This window comes from Phaenicophaeus curvirostris (genome assembly GCF_032191515.1).
Source record: "Phaenicophaeus curvirostris isolate KB17595 chromosome W unlocalized genomic scaffold, BPBGC_Pcur_1.0 scaffold_35, whole genome shotgun sequence".
Taxonomy (NCBI): Eukaryota; Metazoa; Chordata; class Aves; order Cuculiformes; family Cuculidae; genus Phaenicophaeus; species Phaenicophaeus curvirostris.
In genome coordinates, this window is record NW_027206664.1 from 3,766,304 (window position 1) to 3,782,022 (window position 15,719).

Genomic DNA, 15,719 nt, shown 5'->3' on the forward strand with positions numbered 1-15,719 from the left:
TGAGTATGGCTTGGAACTTCATCATTCGGCTAGGGGAAAGCCAATGCCCCCCTTTTTGTTCTAAGACTGTTAACACCATGTGAGGTACATATACTTCAATGTTTTTCCCTAGAGTCAATTTTCTGGCTTCTTGTATCAGAATTACAGTTGCTGCTACAGCTCTCAGACGGGATGGCCAGCCAGCACTAACGGGATCCAGCTGTTTAGAAAAGTATCCCACTGGTTGTTTCCAGCTTCTTAATTTCTGTGTTAAGACACCCAGTGCTAATCGTTGTCTTTCTTGAACGAACAACTGGAAGGTCTTTGTTAAATCTGGTAAGCCCAATGCTGGTGCCTTGGTCAAGGCCTCTTTTAGTTTCTTAAAGGCCTCCTTTTGAGGTCCCTCCCAAATGAGAGTAGACAATTTCTGTGCCTCATACAGAGCTTTTGCTATAAGTCCATAGTCCATTATCCACAGCCTACACCACCCTGCCATTCCCAGGAATGTCCTTAGTTCATGCAAGTTCCGGGGTTCTGGAATCGCACAAATCATTCTAACACGATCCATTCCTAACCTTCGTTGTCCTTGTTTTATCTCACATCCGAGATACAATACTGTTGTGCATGCAATTTAAGCTTTTTCTCTTGAAACCTTGTATCCATTTAGGCCTAGTTGGTTTAAAATCTCAATAGTCACCTGTATGCATAATGATTCTTGTTCTGTTGCAATAAATATGTCATCTACATATTGTAACAAAAGATACTGTGTTCTCGGTACCTGAATTTTTCCCTGCATAGTCCAAATCTCCAGTTCTTTCGCCAGTTGGTTTCCAAAAAGTGTTGGGCTATTCTTGAATCCTTGCGGGAGCCTCGTCCACGTGAGTTGCGTTTTTCGTCCATTATATGGGTTTTCCCACTCAAAAGCAAAAAGTTTCCTGCTATCTTTGTCAAGGGGAATGCAGAAGAAGGCATCTTTTAAATCAATTACTGTAAACCATTTATATTTTTCCTTCACAGATGTCAACAATGTATATGGATTAGCTACCACTGGATGTATATCTTTTGTAATGTTGTTGATGGCCCTCAGATCTTGTACTAACCTATACTCCCCATTCGGTTTCTTTACTGGAAAGATCGGAGTATTATATTCTGACTCACATTCCTCCAATATTCCAAATTTTAAAAATTTTTCAATGATTCCTACTATTCCATATCGGGCTTCCATTTTTATGGGATACTGTTTTATTCGTACTGGCCTTGCTCCCTCTTTTAACTCCACTATTACTGGTTGAGCAGTCTTTGATTTTCCCGGAATACTTGTTTCCCAAACTGTAGGGATTACTGCCTCTTCTACCTTCTTAGGTATTTGAGGTTTGGGATTTTCCTTTACTACTAAGATCTTTCCTACATTCGATTCTGGGACTTGCATAATCAATTCTCCATTTTCAAAACTAATTTTTGCATCTAGTTTAGATAACAAGTCCCATCCCAGAAGAGGAACCGGGCAGTCGGGTACATATAAGAATTCATGTGTTAATTCCTTTCCCCCGAATCGTAATTCTAAGGGTCGCATGAATGGTCGTATTTCCTCTTTCCCTGTGGCTCCCACTATTGTAGTTGTTTTATCTCCTATTTTTCCGTACAAATAATTTAAAACTGAATATGTTGCCCCAGTATCTACCAAAAATTGCACCTCCTCGCCCTCTAGCCTTATTTTTACTAGAGGTTCACTGCTATCTGATTCTAGTCAGCTTTGGTTTCTATAATCTCCCAAAACCATCATTTTTGCTGTCTCTGCATTTCCAAATGAACTCCCTGTCTGTCTTATTCTTTGTGGACATTCATTTTTTCCAGTGTCCCTCCTGCTTACAGTACGCACACTGATTGCTCCCTAATCTGGCCGAATAATTAAGTCCAAATCCTCTTCCCTGTCCGCGCATCGTTCCTCTTCCCCTACCTCGGTTCCCGAATTCATTCTGACCTCTACCTTGCATCACCGCCAGCAGGTGTCGCTGCTGCCTTTGCGCACTATCTCTTTCACGATTGTTATAAACTTTCCAAGCTGTTTCCAACAATCTGTCCAAGTCTCGCAACTCCGCACCCTCTAATTTTTGCAACTTCTTTCTAATGTCATCTTGTGACTGTCCTAAGAAAATCAGAGCTAACTGAGTTCTAGCTTGTTCTGTCTCCACGTCCAAATCCGTGAATTTCCTAGCCACTTCTTTCAACCGCTCTAAAAATGCAGAGGGAGACTCCGTCTTCTCCTGTCTAACGCTATACAGCTTTGACCAATTAATTGTTTTGGGCATAGCGTTCTGTACCCTAACAACTACCCATTCCTGATATCTCCTCAAGTTCCTCATTCCTCCCATAGTATTATAATCCCACATGGGATCTTCAAGAGGAAAATTCTGATCAACCGTCCCAGTGACAACACCCTGTCTAATATCTTCCCTGACCCGCTCACGGTCAGTTCTCAACACCACCTCCTTTTCTGTAGAATCCATCAAAGTGTCCAATAACACCTGAATATCATCTCAATCAGGATACTGAGTCTTTAAAATCATCTTTACTACCCTTGCTACCTTGTCTGGGTTTTCTCGATAAACTCCAGCAGACTGTTTCCAAATCATCAAATCTCCTGGCGAAAAAGGCACTTTAACATACACCGGACCCTCCGCTCCGACCCCCTGACAGAGCGGCGCTAGCTAGTAATGCCCTATACGGCTGATGTCCAGCCTCCCTCTCCTGGACTTCTCATTGCTGCATTCGATGAGAGATCGGAGTACCCGAATAGTCCTGCTCCTCTTCATATTCACATTTTCTGTCTGTCCCATCTCTGCTCTTCCCATCATTACCTGATCCCACTTCCCTGGGGTCAGACAACGCTGGTGGGGCTGAGGGGGTTATCAATAAGTCAAAATCATCATCTTGCTGATGTCGTGAGACATTTTCTACCGCTAAACATTTTATACACTTTTTCTCAACCATACAACCATCACATTGCCCATTTGATTTTACACCGACCATTTTTAACGACCGTTAGTCCGCATGCTCTTTTCCATTCATCATTCCTTCTTAAAATAAAGAACAGTTCTACATACGGCACCTCATCCCATTTACCCTCTTGTCTACAAAACAACATTAGTTGCAATATCGTATTGTAATCTAAAGTCCCATTTTCTGGCCAACGGACCTGGTCTTCCAATTCATATTGTGTCCACCAAACATTACAGTATTCAATCAACTTTCCTTTTTGCATATCCTGCCCAAAACTTCCCTCCTTCCAGTGACTCAAAAGACATCCTAGTGGAGATGACTTAGGTATTGACGGCATTTTATGTTAGGAGGTTGCCACAAATAGTTCAGGGTAAAATGCAGATTACTAAAAGCAAAACAAACAACACCGATTACCAAAATTAAATCACACAGACTAGTGAAAGTACCAAAATTCCAGAATTACCAGACCAGACCACTGTTGCCGAACTTGCAGAGCTTTTGCCACTGTCTTACGGACGGCGCCTAGGCATTCCCGTCGGAGCTCCTCTGCCCAATCAAGTGCAGCTTTCGCCGCGTCTGACAGGCAGGCTTTACCAGACCCCTGAGCCCAACCAAGCGCAGCTTTCGCCGCGTCTGACAGGCAGGCTTTACCAGACCCCAAATGGTACCATTCCCAATAAAGCACCGTGTCTTACCAATATCCCTGGTCCGTCGGGAGCAGTGGAGGTCAGTCGCGGTCGATGGCTCCCTGAGAATCACTCGGTGCCGGCTGGAGCAGGATCGATGCGCGAGCCACCTGAGCCATGCCCGCGAGGTCCCATCTGGGTCACCAAAACTGTTAGCAGAATGACAAACACATAACCACACTAGGAGGTTATATGTGGTGCTTTATTTCGAGGCCCCGGGAACCAGGGGTACGCACCCAGATCTGGTTCCAAAGACCGTCACATCGCATCCGCTTTTTATTCTCTAAAAGTTTCGCAATCTAATGTATATTCAACAGGTTACAACATTCTCTACTATATATGCATAGGTAAGTTGCTTCATCGCCTTATTGCGACATCAGTTTCTACTGCGCCTGCGTAGCCCCCTCTGGTGGTCGTCCTGATGAAGTAAGTAGTCTTCCTCAGAGTTGTCCTTTTCACCTTTTGTCTTTTGGCAAACTCGTCGATTTTTCTTGGCTGGATCTGCTCTTATCTCCACTTGACCGCTCAGGTATGTCCTTCTGGCCCCACAAAACTTATTCTTCTGTCTTCTACAAGACTTATGATGGTCTCTTGGCTATTGCAGGTGTATGTTCTACTTGGGTAGGGTAGTTAGTACATACTTTTCCTAAACACACCTTGATCCTATTTACCATATAAGGTCTTTTGAACAAGTACCTTAGGGTTTGTTGCTAAGATACAGAACAAAACATTAGGAATCAACAGAATCATACTGTTCCTACATTCAATCTTAGTTACTGATTAATCAGTGATCAGTGTTTCTGTTATAATTGCTGTTTTAAATATAACATTTCTTAACATCGGCACTACAGACAAGCTGGTGCCACAAGTGGGTAGTCCTCAGACAAAATGTTTAAGGCAAACAGATAAACATAGTCTGACTTGACACCTGTTGCACAGCTACTCATTTCAAATTTGTATGGTTTGGAAACTAGCTTTCTATTTTTTCTGTGTTGTATAAAAGAGAGGAAAACCCCATGTTGCTGTGAGCATTGCAACTAGGAAACCTGATTTCCTATTGTTTTGTGTCTTGAGATTGATTGACTTTGGTGTTTGTGGGAATTAGTTGGTAAGTTTTGCTGCGGCTGGTGTGCATGTTTAATTATCTTGTCATATAAATGTCACGTATCGAGAAATAATATGTAGGTGATATCCAGACATGATGCTTAGCTGTCTAACAAGATACAGTTGGCAACAATAACCTGACGGGAGTCTCCGGACATGGTTGAATATATTCTTTGTTTAAAACTAGTATATATACTCGCTGTTTTTTGTAGGACCTTATGCCTTTTTTAGAAGGGCATCCAATTCAGCACTGAATTGTAAAATAAAAATATTATTATCTTTGCTTCGAAGACTTTGTCCTTTTTAATATTTTACCAGTGAATGAGTGTTTCTCACAATTTGGGGGCTCATCCGGGATAAGTGATCCTGTCTCTGCGGGATGGGACAGCGGGAGCGGAGAGGCTGCCCTGCTGCTTTTAGCAGTCTCCAGTCTACTGTCCTGTCCTGAGAGGAGCAGCGAATCTTGTCCGGGCGGAGGACTCTCGAAGCAAAGAAGGGGAGAAGGTAATTTAATGAATTAACGAATCTGAATTGCGCGCGGCAGCCGAGTAATCCTGTACACAGGGCCCAGGTAAGAAAAGTGACTGTTAAGTACTATCTGGGCGGCTGGCAGAGCGGGACTGAAAGTGTGTGTGAGTGAGACGCAGGGTTCCTGCGAAGCGATTGTGGAGTCCTAACCGCGGTTCCATATCTCCACGAGGAGACTGGCCGGTGAAGGGACAAAGTGAAAGGGTTCCAGGTGAACGGTGTCCTGCGGGGGGGAAAATGGTGTGATGGGTAACAGACTCACTAAGAGAGGTTCAAAAAGGAGAGAGGAATCTGAGGATCCCTCTTTGAGCATTCCACCCGACAGTCCTTTAGGGGTGACGCTCAGGGAATGGAGGCAAGGTAGCACCCAGGGAAAAGACAAGGGCCATGGCAGATTATAAAGGTAGTCTTGAACTGAATTAAATTTGGGGCTAGCCAGGAGACGTCCTGTGCAGTGCTGGTATACCGGGTACCGGAACCCAGAGTATGCCTTTGGAAATTTTGAATTTGCAGTGCCGTAGGGACTCTTCAAGAATCATTCAAAGAGCCTTACTGATTGAAAACATACCATTTCTTGGGTTTTGGTAGCAGGGGTTAAAGTTCCCACTGTCTTGGTTTTGGTAGGGGGTGGTTCTGAGTCCCTACTAATAATTGTTACAAGAATTGTGTGCCATTTTGGTTTTGAACTCGGAAGGTATAATAAGAAATCGAATATTGATGACTGATTTTAACTTTGGTATACTTTGTAACTCTGTATGTGTGTGCCTGAGACATAGCACTGCTATGAAGCAATTGTGGTTTTGAACTAAAGTTGATGGGAGGAGATGAATGAAGTGAGTGTAAGTTTTGTCTTAGAATTTTTATGACACTGTTGTTAACCTAACACCTGTTGCACAGACAGCATGTCAAGAACAGAAACTGGTAAATTATGTCATGAGGGAAATGATCCTTAAAAATTTTAATAGAGTGCCAGCTATTGATTTATCCAAAATTTGTTGTGTGATTATTTCTGCAGGCAGTTTTATTATTGTGTGTGTGTATAACTTGGGAACAATACGCACAGGTTGTGTGTGTATTATGTGTAATAGAAAGTGTGATCAGTGGTGGAAAAGATACATGAAGAGAAGGAGAGAGAAAAGGTTTAAGTAGCAGTAGTCATTGGTTGTGTGTAAAAGGTTTAAGCATCAAAGGCACATGCCTCTGGTGAACTTTTAAAACTCTGATCACCTTCTTAGAACACTGAGATTTAAGGAAGATTGTTCATTGTTCAACAGTTTACATGTGTTTGAGGGGGTGGACTTTTTGGTCGACCCTAACCTAGAGAAAATATTTGAATTTTTTTGGGGAAAGTTGTTTTAAAGTATATGTGTGATCTTACAAGAAAAGGGTTTGGATTTTTTTTTTCTTTCTTCCCCCTTTTATGGCAAAGTGATTTAGTAACACTCTGCACTCCAGTGTCCCTTATCAGATCAGCAACTGCTGAGTTCAGGCACAGACAATAGCGAATGGGATTTTAACAGATACTAATGAAAGGAGTGGGCCAGAGACAATATACTTTGAGATTAAAAGAAAATGTTGTAGGTTTGAATGGGTAAAGGAACTCATTAGGCCTGACCCACTTTACTGGCTGAAGTTTGGGTCGACAGATGATTGTATTTGTCAGGCTTTGAATCTATACTTAAATAAGAAAGAACCTGTAAGTCAAGAGGAGAGTGCTTATGGTGCATATTGGAAGGGGTCCCATGCTATACATGTTACAAGGGACCTCGGAGAGGACACAGAGAATAAATGGGAACCCCTAGACCATTTACCACCCCCATACAATCCTTCGGAAGGATCCAATAATCAAAATGGAATGGGGGAAACTAAAGAAGAAAGAAGTGAAGAAAATAATGCAGGAGGGGAGGATGATCCTGCAGAACCGTCTGCCCCCTCAACAGGGGAAGTACAGAGGTCTCAGGCCACTGAATTGGATCAGATTAAAAGGGATGTTCAGAATTTCCCTTTGCCTTCCTTGAAGGAGACATCTAGAGGAGAAATGTTTCCCTTAAGAGAAGTACCCATGCCAGAAGCCCCAGGAGGAGTGGGATTTGTGAATGTGCCCCTGACCAGTACTGAGGTCCGGGAATTTAAAAAGGAAATGAAGAGGTTATTAGAAAACCCGTTGGGACTGTCAGAACAGCTTGATCAGTTTTTAGGCCCTAATCTCTATACTTGGGATGAAATGCAGTTTATCCTTGGGGCCCTATTTACATCAGAAGAGAGACAAATGATACAGACAGCTGGAATCAGGATCTGGGAGCAGGAGAATCCCCCAAATGCTCAAGGAGGAGTTCCTGTAGAGCAAAAATTTCCTGTAGTTAGACCTGTTTTGAACCGAAATGATATGGAGGGGAGGAATATGTCCAATTATAGAAGGCTGGTTATCTGAGGAATAAGGAAACCCATACCTAATGGACAGAATTTTGAAAAAGCTTTTGAAAGCAAACAGGAAAAAGAGAAGCCACCTGCAGAGTGGTTGGAGAGGCTAAGGAAAGATATGCAGCAATACTCAGGAATAGACTGTGGGAGTGATGCAGGGCAGGAATTGTTAAAAGTGAATTTTGTGATAAAGGCTTGGCCAGATATAAAGAAGTAGTTGGAAAAACTGGAGGGTTGGCATGATCGAGATTTGAATGAATTATTACGGGAGGCTCAGAAAGTGTATGTCAGGAGGGATGATGAAAAGCAGAAGGCAAAAGCTAAGTTGATGGTAGTGACTGTTGAGGAGGTAATAAAGAGACAGCCTGAAGTGGAGAAAAAGAAGGAAAGGTTATCTGATCAAGGTTGAGTGCCCCATTATAAATCAAGGTATGGGGGGGCCAGGACCACACCAGGGCGAAGAGAAGCCTCTCCCGGCTGGACAGTAGGCCCCAGGCAGTGTTATTACTGTGGGAGGGAAGGACATTTCATAGAATCATAGAATCATAGAATAATAGAATAACCAGATTGGAAGAGACCCACCGGATTATCGAGTCCAACCCTTCCTATCAAACACTAAACCATGCCCCTTAGCACCTCGTCCACCCGTGCCTTAAACACCTCCAGGGAAGGTGACTCAACCACCTCCCTGGACAGCCTGTTCCAGTGCCCAATGACCCTTTCTGTGAAGAATTTTTTCCTAATTTCAAGAGGGAGTGCCCAGCGCAACAAAGAGAAAACAGAGCATTCCAAATGATGGCGCGAGATGATAATTTTCAAGACTAGGGGCGTCAGGGGCTCTATTTTCTGGCATCTAACCATCATATTGAGCCCTTGATAAATTTAAAATTAGGACCCCAGAAATAATATGTATTTTTAGTAGACTCAGGAGCGGAAAGGACAAGTGTTATAAAGATCCCACAAGGATGTAAAACAGGAAGACTTACAACTAATATAGTCGGAATAAAAGGGGAAGGATTCCCAGTTCCCATTGTAGAGCAAGTAACGATCTAAGGAAATAACAGAGAAGTTATGGCTGATTTAGTAGTGGTACCAGAGGCAGGAGTGAATTTGCTAGGGAGAGACCTGCAAATTTCATTAGGGATCGGGATAGTACCACAGGATAATAGAATGATAGTTCAATTGTTCAAATTAACAATTCAAGATGAGGAAGAGAGAGACCCGATAGTTTGGGTTGCGGAGGGAAACAGGGGAGGGTTAAATATACCCCCTTTGAAGGTGGAATTAAGGAAGGAAAGTCAGCCTGTGTGTGTAAAGCAATACCCCATATCACTAGAAGGGAGAAAGGGACTCCAGCCTGTAATTGAAGGGCTACTGAAGGATGGCCTTTTGGAACCATATATGTCCTGTTATAATACCCCTATCTTACCAGTCAGAAAGAAAGATGGAAATTGGAGATTAGTACAGGATTTAAGGGAATTAAACAAGATAGTGCAAGCTCGTCACCCGGTTGCGCCCAATCCTTACACAATGTTAAGTAAAATTCCCTATGACCATAAATGGTTCAGTGTAGTAGATCTTAAAGATGCCTTTTGGACTTGCCCTTTGGCATTAGAAAGCCGGGATCTGTTTGCTTTTGAATGGGAGGATCCCACGACAGGGAAAAAGCAACAGTTTCGCTGGACTACTCTGCCCCAAGGATTCACTGAATCCCCCAACCTTTTCGGACAGGTCTTGGAACAAGACCTTGAGGAAATTACCCTTTCTCCCAGAATCAAACTGCTGCAGTATGTAGATGATCTGTTAGTATCAGGGGAAAAGGAAACAGAAGTTCGATCTGCCACCATTCAGCTATTAAACTTTCTAGGGAAAAAGGGTCTTTGAGTAACAAAAACTAAGTTACAGTTTGTGGAAAAGGAAGTAAGATACTTGGGGCATCTGATTAGTGAAGGGAAGAGGAGAATAAATCCGGAACGAATATCTGGCATTATAGCACTTACCCTTCCAAAGAGCAAAAAGGAGATAAGAAAGTTTTTAGGTTTACTGGGGTATTGCAGACTATGGATTGAAAATTTTAGTCAACATGTTAAGTTTTTATATGAGAAATTACAGGAGTAGACTGAAAGGTACGAGTGGACACAGGAGGAGCAACAGCAATTTAAAGAGTTAAAACAAAAATTAATGCAGGCACCAGTACAGTCCCTTCCCCCTTTGGAAAAGCCGTTTCATTTATATGTAAATGTTCACAATGGGATTGCTTATGGTGTGTTAGCCTGGATATGGGGGGGATAATACGACCAGTGGCCTACCTGTCCAAATTACTAGATCCACATTCACAAGGCTGGCCAACTTGTGTACAGGCAATAGCGGCCACAGCCTTGCTGGTAGAAGAAAATAGAAAGCTGACCTTTGGAGAGTCACTAATTGTGTCTACCCCTCACATAGTTGTGGCGTATTAAACACACACGGACTCTGCTTTCATTTCAAGCTGAGACCAAGTTTATTGTTACAACCTCATCTTTATACCTTAGTGAAATGTCAACAACAGTCCTGCAAGTCCTTCATAAAAATTTCCACAGCTGTTCTTCTCCTTCCCAGCTCCTCGTGACCACTGTTATTGTTTCTATGCCTTCTTGGTTTTGCCACTGATGTTGAATTTTCTCAGGCTGGAGGCTAGATGGTTATCAAAGCTCTCTGCAGTTTTATCTCCAGAGGCTCAGCAGCATTCATGGTCATTCCTGCTCAGCATCTCTTCTGACATCTCCCCCTTTTTGGTTTTCATGAACTACTAATATTTGTCTTAACACTCTATCAATCAAGCTCTGCACTAAATTAATTAAGCAAGGCACACAAATCAATATGCTAGAAAAAAATCAATTAAAATCATAAAACCTATCATGGCCATTTTTATAATCCAAGGTCCAATTCCAACAAAAAGTCCTGCACATGTATTCCATTCATTTTATATTTGCAATTTTTCTGTTAAATAATCTAAGGTGTTAATGCTTTAATGTATAAATTCTGAATGATCTGATAAATATGTCAAAACACTAGATAAAGCTGCCAATGAGGCATGTGTTTGATGACGTTGAACCAAAGTGTGGTTTAAAATCATAGAAACATTCGGAGCTAATCATATGAATTTGCCTAATGTACATGGGCCTCCTGAAATACAGGAAGGAATACCTGCCCATGCTCTGTCTCCTCAAATAAAATACAGTTCTCTTGGTGATTGCAGGGAGATGTTGTTGGATTTGGATATATCTGCAGATATGTAATTACATCATATAAAATCATTTCAACACACACTAAGTAAGGAATTAACATTTTATATGAGAGTTACATTTTTTGCTTATATAACTATTTACTAAAATCTACTTTTATCACACCTAATAAAGAACATCATCTATCGGCAAACTTACTAACCAGGTGCTAAATAGATTGGTCGGGGTTGCTACCGACAAACACAATGAATCTTGCTGTGCTGCATTGACTAGGGTTACCCAGATGTTTTCTTGGGATTGTGCGGAGATCCATGGAATGGTGGTTGCTCAACACGAAATTCCCACAATTATTGCAATGCAGGTCGCGCACATCTTGCTGTCATCCACTGCAGTCCACAATCGGTAGAAACACAAGCATACCCTCGCCCCCACGTTATTAATGGCCATGGACCTTTCCATTGTCTCAAATTTAGAACATACATAGCTTTTAATAGTCTCTATTTAGGGGCATATCCCATGTTCCCCCTTTTTTCTCTTAACAACATATTTTTTAATGTGCCATGTGCTCGTTCAACTATGGCTTGCCCTGTTGGTGAGTGAGGAATGCCCGTGACATGTGTGATTCCCCATTGTTGAAAAAAGGATTTTGTTATATTAGAAACATATCCTGGGCCATTGTCTGTTTTCACCTGTGTGAGTTCACCATTTCCTTTAGAGAATCCCCTGTATGTGCTGTTGCCCATATCGCATTTGAATACCTGTCAATCAAAACATGTACATATCTCTATCTTCCAAATTCAAATATGTGAATAGTATCTTTTTGCCAAATTTGTAAAGCGCTTAGTCCCCTCAGGTTGGCTCCTCTAAGCTGTAATGGTGTTATTTGTTGATAATCTGGGCATATTTTATTATGTTCAGGGCTAATTCTAATGAAATTTTAAGTTGCCTACGTAGTGCCTTGGCAGACTGATGATAAGATTATGTGACATTAGTGCTTGTTGAATAATGTTTGGTAGTGAGCCTTGGACTGGCCCTGCTGTCAGTCTGTCTGCTATTCTGTTCCCTTCAACTATAAATCCTGGAAGTGATGTGTGACTCCAAACATGCATCACGTAAAGTTCTGCTCTTCTAGCTGTGCCTTGAAACCATAACTGCTTTAACATTTAAAAGCAATCACTCATTGTTTATCTGTTTTAACCATCCTCTTTCTATAGGCTGCACTACTCTGGCTACGTTTTGTGAATCTGTAACTAAATTAAAGGGTCTATGATGCCGTTCAAAGGCTTTAGCACTGCATATGATTCCACTATTAGTGTTGATCCTTCTACTATATAAACTACACTTTATTTGCCCACTGTCCATTTTCTTTCCACGTTAGTACTGCTCTTCTGTTTTTCCTGAGCCATCAGTAAATACTGTAGGGCCGTCAACTGGTCGCTCTCTACATAAGGTCTTCTGTTCTATTTGTAATGTTTGCAGAGAGGAAAACAATTTATGACTCAGTAAGTGGATATCAATACTTCCTGGATAATCTGTTAGAGCTACCTGTAAATTCAAAATATTTGCCATGCACCACATAACGTATTCCTTTGTCATTGGGATATAAATGATTGTCGAGTCCTGGCCTAATAATTGAACAGTTCTTTTTCTTCCCTAGGTGATTATAATGTTAGGAAAGTTACACTTAAAGTATGACAAACACTGATCATCGACCAATCAAGAACTAGGACTGAATGTAGAAACTGCATGATTCTGTTGATTCTTAATGTATCCTAGCAACAGACCCCAAGGTACTTGCTCAAGGGACCTTATGTGATAAATAGGATCCAGGTGTGCTTAGGGAAAGTATGTACTAGCTACCCTACCCAAGTAGAACATACACCTGCAATAGCCAAAAGACCATCATAAATTTTGTAAAAGACAGAAGAATAAGTTTCGGGAGGCAAGAAAGATATACCTGAGCGGTCAAGTGGAGATAGGAGCAGATCCAGCCAAGAAAAATCGACGAGTTTGCCAAAAGAACAAGAAGTGAAAAGGACAATGCGAGGACGACTACTTACTTCATCTGAGGAAGACTACTTACTTCATCAGGACGACCACCAGAGGGGGCTACGCAGGCACAGTAGAGACTGATGTTGCAATAAGGTGATGAAGTAACCTACCTATACATATGTATTAGATAATGAAGTAACCTGTTGAATATACAATAGATGGCGAAACTTTTAGAGAATAAAACGTGGACGCGATGTGACGGTCTTTGGAACCAGATCTGGGTGCGGACCCCTGGTTCCCGGGGCCTCGAAAGAAAGCACCACATATAACCTCCTAGTGTGGTTATGTGTTTGTCACTCTGCTAACAGTTTTGGCGACCCAGATGGGACCTCGCGGGAATTGCTGAGGCAGCTCGCGCATCGATCCTGCTCCAGCCGGCACCGAGTGATTCTCGGGGAGCCATCGACCGCGACCGACCTCCGCTGCTCCCGACGGACCAGGGATATTGGTAAGACACGGTGCTTTATCTGGAATGGTACCATTTGGGGTCTGGTAAAGCCTGCCTGTCAGACGTGGCGAAAGCTGCGCTTGGTTGGGCTAAGGAGCTCCGACGGGAAGCCTAGGCGCCGTCCGTAAGACAGTGGCGAAAGCTCTGTAGGTTCGGCATCAGTGGTCTGGTCTGGTAATTCCGGAATTCTGGTATTTCTGGTATTTTGTGCTTTTGTTCTGCTCTCAGTAATTTATACTTTCCTGTCAAGTTAATCATAATCTATACTTTCCTATCTAGTTAATCCATTTTAAAATAAAAAAAAAAAACCCTCAACCAAAATGTCAATACCTAAGTCATCTCCATTAGGATGTATTTTGAGTCACTGGAAGGAGGGAGGATTTGGGCAGGATATGCAAAAAGGAAAGTTGATTGAATATTGTAATGTCTGGTGGACACAATATGAATTAGAAGACCAGGTTCGTTGGCCGGAAAATGGAACTTTAGATTATAATATGATTTTTCAACTAATGTTGTTTTGTAGACGAGAGGGTAAATGGGATGAGGTGCCGTATGTAGAACTGTTCTTTATTTTAAGGCGGAATGATGAATGGAAAAGAGCATGCGGACTAATGGTTGTCAGTGTAAAATCAAATGGGCAATGTGATGGTTGTATGGCTGAGAAAAAGTGCATAAAATATTTAGCAATAGAAAACGCCTCAAGACACCAGCAAGATGATGATTTTGATTTATTGATAACCCCCTCAGCCCCATCAACATTGTCTGACCCCAGGGAGGGGGGATCGGGTAATGAGGGGAAGGACAGAGACGGGGGGGATAGAAAATGCGAATATGAGGAGGAGGGGGATTATCCGGGTACTCCGATCTCTCATCAAACGCGGCAAAGAGAAATCCAGGGGAGGGAGGCTGGACATCAGTCGTCTAAGGCATTACTAGCGCCGCTACGTCAGGGGGTCAGAGCAGAGGGTCTGGTATATGTTAAAGTGCCTTTTTCGCCAGGAGATTTGATGCTTTGGAAACAGTCTGCTGGAATTTATCGAGAAAACCCAGACAAGGTAGCAAGGGTAGTAAAAATGATTCTAAAGACTCAGAATCCTGATTGGGATGATATTCGGGTGTTATTGGACACTCTGATGGATTCCACAGAAAAGGAGATGGTGTTGAGAACTGCCCGTGAGCGGGTCAGGGAAGATATTAGACAGGGTGTTGTCACTGGGACGGTTGATCAGAATTTTCCTCTTGAAGATCCCATGTGGGATTATAATACTATGGGAGGAATGAGGAATTTGAGAAGGTACCAGGAATGGGTAGTTGTTGGAGTACAAAATGCTATGCCCAAGACAATTAATTGGTCAAAGCTGTATAGTGTTAGACAGGAGAAGACGGAGTCTCCCTCTGCATTTTTAGAGCGGTTGAAAGAAGTGGCTAGGAAATTCACGGATTTGGACGTGGAGACAGAACAGGCTAAAGCCCAGTTAGCTTTGATTTTCTTAGGACAGTCGCAAGATGACATTAGAAAGAAATTGTAAAAATTAGAGGGTGCGGAGTTGCGAGACTTGGACAGATTGCTGGAGGCTTCCTGGAAGGTCTACAACAATCGTGAAAAAGATTAGAGGTCAGGATGAATTTGGGAACCGAGGTAGGGGAAGAGGAATGGTGCGCGGATGGGGAAGAGGGTTTGGGCTCAATTATCCGGCCTGATTAGGGATCAACCAGTGCGTGTATTGCAAGCAGGAAGGACACTGGAAAAATGAATGTCCACAAAGAATAAGACAGACAGGGAGTTCATTTGGAAATGCAGAGACAGCAAAAATGATGGTTCTGGGAAATTACGGAAACCAAAGCTGACTAGATTTAGATAGCAGTGAACCCCTAGTGAAAATAAGACTAGGAGGGGAAGAGGTGCAATTTTTGGTGGATACTGGGGCAACATATTCAGTTTTAAATGATTTGTATGGAAAAATAGGAAATAAAACTACAATAGTGGGAGCCACAGGGAAAGAGGAAATACGACCATTCATGCGACCCTTAGAATTACGATTTGGGGGAAAGGAATTAACACATGAATTCTTATATGTACCCGACTGCCCGGTTCCTCTTCTGGGATGGGACTTGTTATCTAAACTAGATGCAAAAATTAGTTTTGAAAATGGAGAATTGATTATGCAAGTCCCAGAATCGAATGTAGGAAAGATCTTAGTAGTAAAGGAAAATCCCAAACCTCAAATACCTAAGAAGGTAGAAGAGGCAGTAATCCCTACAGTTTGGGAAACAAGT